This window comes from Magnolia sinica, unplaced genomic scaffold (assembly GCF_029962835.1).
Source record: "Magnolia sinica isolate HGM2019 unplaced genomic scaffold, MsV1 ctg61, whole genome shotgun sequence".
Lineage (NCBI taxonomy): Eukaryota > Viridiplantae > Streptophyta > Magnoliopsida > Magnoliales > Magnoliaceae > Magnolia > Magnolia sinica.
Window position 1 is genome coordinate 60,614 of NW_026682859.1, and position 5,935 is coordinate 66,548.

Genomic DNA, 5,935 nt, shown 5'->3' on the forward strand with positions numbered 1-5,935 from the left:
TACTAAGAACACCTATTGTGCCTGTTCATGTTAGGATGTTTTGATTGGGTGACACCCAAGAAATCTTGCTCGATAGGAGATTTCACCCTTTGATCATTGGGTTATTTTCTTATAAATAATGATTAGACTCTTCAGCTGTCTTCTTTTCTTGGGCCATTAATCAAATGATTAGGATCCTCCAATCTTGAAAATTTCTGAGGCACCAAACAGCTCTCTATCTCATCAGTTCAACTCTTTGGATCTTCTTAGAGGAACGCAGAGAAATGACTCCACCATAATCTGGTTTTAATAGCTCTATGGTATCATATCCCATTACAATGCTACGGTGTTCGACTGATGAATGGGGCTCATTAGAATCATTTGTCTTTGGACAAAATAGATAAATGGTCTGGATTATTAACTCATATGACCCACTTTCAGAAGAAAAAATCTGCTTGCACTTGATACGGTTCAATCGAATGTCATCATTCACCAAAAAAAGAAAACAATAGAGCTTTTAGTCATGATCCCACCCCCTGTGGGAGAATATACTATGAAAGTATATTTGCTGCTCTGGAGATTGAAATGCTTGACTTTATGCTCTCATACAATGTCAAACAACCACTTGCTTTAAAAAGCTCAAAGATGGTGTATCAATGTATATCAAGGGACTTAATAAAACCCTCTTTTGCATAAGTTTATCCAAACAAGCCCTAACTCTACATGGTATTTATATAATTGATAGGGTCATGATTAGATTTGGGCACGGAACGAGCTGAACCGAATCAAAACTCAAACCGAGTCAAGTTCGAGTCACCCAGTAACTGACTCGACTCATCCCGAAATCCAACTCAATACTTATTCGACTTGATCCGAAACTCGACTCGTACATATTAAAAAAATAATATATAAAAAAATCCATATTTAACATTTAATATCTGAGATGCTATGTAGCTGATGGAGAAGCTGCAATATTGGCTGGTGCATTTAGGTTTTGAGCTGTGATTTCAACCCACGGATACCCACCACACCAACTCGACTCCATGCTGACTTGACCCGACTCGGTACTTGTGACCGGGTCAGACTCGGTCCGGATTAGTAGTCTAGACTCAGACTCGGATTGCATCAGGCATGCCGGACTCAGTACCAAGTCAGGTTGAGTTTAGATCAGGTCTATTTGAAAATTGGGTTGCCGTGTCAGTCCTAACTCAGTCCAACTGGACTTGATGCCCAGCTCTAATCATGATTCCTTGTCATGTGAGTGGAACAATTTTTTGAGGTCCGGGTGAATCATACATGTTTCAATGTACACCGTGGTGTTGGGTCACCATCCAATCCACATCCGTGTGAGAAGTGGATTGGATGGTGACCACATGTGTGGGGCCCACCATGATGTGTGTGTTTTATCCACATTGTCCATCAGTTGTGCCAGCTCATATTAAGACATGAGCTTAAAAAAATGAAGCAAATCAAAAGCTCAAGTGGGCTACACGACAGAAGAGTGGTGATTGAGCACTTCTTGGAGGCCACAAAAAAGTTTTGGGTGAAGGTGATATTCGTGCTTTTAATATATATATATATATATATTTAAAGACTTGTATCTGTCCTTATCCAGGTTTGTGGGACCTTGTTAACAGGGTGAATGGCAAATAAACATTAGAAAGGCTTCGAATGTGGGTGTCATTATCTCCACTGTTTCCTGTGGTGGGTCTACTTGAGTTTGGTATCTATTTCATTTTTTGGCCCATACCCCCTAAAATGAGCTAGCAAAATAGATGGACAGTATGGATATAAAAACACATACACCATGATGGCCCCACAATGCCCAACATGGTCGTCTAGCTGGGTAGTGTTGGGGTCACCACCCAATCTACTTCCATGTTAGAATGAATCGATCTTTTACATGTGACTGTTCACCTGAGTTGCTCATTTGTGTTATTCCTCTCAATGAGTAGCCCTTGCTTAATCACAACCCATTTAAATATTAAATATTGATTGTCATGGCAAATTCGCATGAATTCAAAATTGATGAAAATAATGACTCTGCCAAAGGGGAACTCCAGGGTGGTGCTTTTGGAGGAGAGCAATTATCAAAATGCTCTATTATTTTCTTTAAAAAGTGGTGAAGTCGAGAATTGTAGGGCCCACATTTAATTAAATGTCACCTAACCTATCCAACAACTGCACCCATCACGACGATCAAACAAACAAAAAATCTAACAGATCCAATCATAAAGTGGGCCACACCATATATAAAAATAATAAAACACCACCCAAAAACATTCTAAGTCTGGAGAGGTTTGGATGTCATATGCATACCACATGAAATCTTACATATCTTGATTTAGCACATTTTAAAGGAAAGGGGAAACCTCCATGGTGTGTTAATGTCACCAACTTTTGTGGGCCCCACCATGATGTATTTGTTATATCCACACTGTCCATCCATTTTACAAGATAATTTTAAGGCATTAGGCTAAAAATAAGGCAAATCCAAACCTCAGGTAGACCACACCACAAAAATGTGGTAGGGACAATGACACCCATGGTTCAAACCTTCCTAGGGCCCACCATGATGTTTCTTTGCCATCCAACATAAGGTCACACAAATCTAGATGAAGGGAAAATAAAAATATTAGCTTGATCCAAAATTTTTGTAGCCCCAACAAATTTTCAACAGTAGGTGTTTAATCCCCATTGCTTTCTGTGGCGCGGCCCACTTGAGCTTTGGATTTGCCTCAGTTTTGAGCGAATGACTTAAAATGATCTCATAAAATGGATGGATGATTTGGATATAACATATACATCATGGTGGGGCCCACATAAGTTAGCGGAGTAAACCCATCACATGGTCGGCTTCCATTTTAAAGGTAAAAATAAAATTAAAGAGGGCATTTTGGTAATTGCTCTTCTCAAAAACACCACCTGGTCATTTTGATTCCTGAATAATTTTTCAATAGAAATCCCTGTCAAATACTATTTTAAAAGTTGTATGGGAATGTTTATCACGTGTGGTCTTGAGTAGTACCTCTCACACGTGTGTCAATATAAAACGAAACATCTCAAGCTTCAACTAATGATTATTGATAATTAAAGCATTGCATGATTGCTGATAATTAAAGCATTTCATTTGGTCAATCCAAAGCACTACCTAGCCAATCACATCATTACTCTATCATCTAACCTTGTTTGGCCCAAACATCGCAATCAAAAGACAAATTACATGATACACGGCCCATGTTTTGCATTGTGTGCCTGCATTTTGAATTTTGAGAAGTGGGCCCCACGAAAAGAGTGGTAGATTAAGATCGGTATAGTTAACCTCAATTGGTTAGAATAAGTATCTGATGAGATCCACGTACCTGAAGAATGAATTACATGATACACGACCCATATCTTTGCATTGTATGAATTAGATTTTGAATTTTTGAGAAGTTGGCTGCATTTAAGGAATGGTATAGTAAGATTCATGTAATTGACCTCAATCAGTTAAAATAAAGCTCGGATCAAATTCGCAATCAAAAGAGCCGGTCGATGGAACATCCACCTTATTCATTAGAAATACTACCTGGTGTTAAGCATGGATGGCAAAAATGATGAAAATCCATAACTCAAAAAGTTGGGATGGAATGTCCGCCAATCCTTTTAGGGCCGGTTTAGACACTAGTATTAAGTTGTATTAAATGGGATTGCATTACTAATCCCACTTTGAAATTGGGAATAGCATGTTTGGAAAGAGTGTGAGATAGGATTAAAATTAACTTAGTAGCTAAGCTTTGGAAAATGAGCCTTGCGTTGAAAAGTGTGAGATGGGATTACTAATCCCACGTATGATGGATTTTCGCTTCATCCAGTTCAATCCAAATGCAATTTGAAAGTACACCATAGGATTTATTTTTCACTGCATGCATTCCAAACATAATATTAGAAAACATAGGATAAAGCCAATCAAGAGACAATACCTTATACATGCACTTATTGTAACTTTTGCAATTTCATCCACCTTAATACCACCTAATGCAGCTAGCCAACGGGCCCTTATGTTATTGGGGTTTTTAGCTATTATGAAGTAGCTTTTTGTCAGTTTGTTATTATTATTATTATGTTATTATTATTTTGTTTTGTTTTGTTTTTCCTTTGCTAGATTTCAATAAATTGCTCATCTTTTAAATAAATAAATAAAAAATCCACCCTTTAAGTAGGGAACACTATCGACAGTTAAAGATAGTCCTAACCATTAAAAATGGACTTGAGTTTTCTAAGGTTTCATCTATGCAAATCATAAGGTTTTAGGATTATGATCATCCATAATCCATATGCATGCACCAATTCATGCTAGTATACTCTCAACTATATACTGATTACTCTCGGGCCTTGTTGAATACAAGCATTTTCAGATAACTTACAAATTGGCGTGTGGGGTCCAAAGTGATGTTTTAATGACATCCAATCCATCCATCATGTGCACAGCTTAATGCTCTCACTCACTTCAAAAAATCTCGTCCATCCAAGACTCATTGGCTATTAAAGTGAGCAGTTGGCATGAGAACCCACGAATTAAAAACCTTCAAAATTGTATGTGGGCCCCAGAGGTCCTGTATATGCCATTTAATCCATTCAAAAGATGCATTTGATGAAGATGATCAAAAGACACCCAAAACATAAGGCCATTCCAAAACACAGGTGGATCACAACACAAGATTTAGAAAATTTAGGGAAGATTTTACATGGTACAATCCACCTGAGTATTGGATTAGTGCCCATGATGGACGGATTGGATGCCATTAAAACATCAAGCTGATTTCTACATATCAATTTACAGGTTGAGCTCATCTAGAAATGTTTGTATTGTATCCGGCTTTAAAATGGAAGACAGCATGGGAGCTGATAATATAAGATTTTTTTTTTTTTAATTTTTAAAATTTTTTTAAAAAAAAATCCCGAAATGGAACATAGCTTACCATAGAGAGATAGGTCATTCCCCATGTTGAATAGAGCAACTGAGGGCAAATCTACGATCAGGGTCACTCTCTACAGGCGTGTGTAAATGGGCTGCGTCAGGTGAAAGGAGTCCAAGACCCAATCATTTAGTAACTGTTTGTACTTTCACCGCAGGTTCAAGGTCGAAATCAAAGGGATTGTTTGGGAGCTTGTATCTGTAACGTATTGGATTCCAAATCACAAATCAAAGTGATTTTATTTGTTGGGTTTGGCATTAGCTTGTACACAGAATGCACTAAATAATAATAATAATTTAAAAATAAAAATAAAAAACTGTATTTATAGTATTTGATTTTGATTATTAAATCAACTTTAATATCTCAAATTGATGCACATTTGCGATATTTGATAAATTAATTATAATAAGTCTTTTGAAGTGTATCCTCTAATAAAAAATAAATAAAAAATGATAAAGCTTTGAGCCTCAAGTGTGCCACATGCATAAGATTGGAAGCAAGCAAATATTTTTTAATCATTAATTTACATAGGTAATGTTCGGACTGTACAGATTATTCTATTGATGTGATGTTAGTCATGCAGCTAATACTTTGGTTAGAGTGTAATCAATATTTCACGTGTACAATGGATTAATAGCCTACGGTGGTACTTTATGTTACACATGCAACTATTTTACCTCAAAAAAGGAGTTAATAACTGCATTTCTTTTGTATTCATGGCAAAAGAGAGATTTCAAAATACATTGGACTTTTATATTTCAAATACATTCAGTTCCAACAACCTCCAAATCCATTCTGCCAAATAACTTTTGGATTATAAATGCAATTAAATCTATATTGCTAAGGCCCGTTTGGATAGGAGCAAATAAGTAGCTTTTTAAACTTACCTTGCTTAATAAGTTATTTTTCTTTAAAAAAATTAATTCAGTTATTGAACTTAAATAAGTGTTTTTTTTTAAAAGTAACTTATTATTATAAATTATTATTTTTATTGCTTT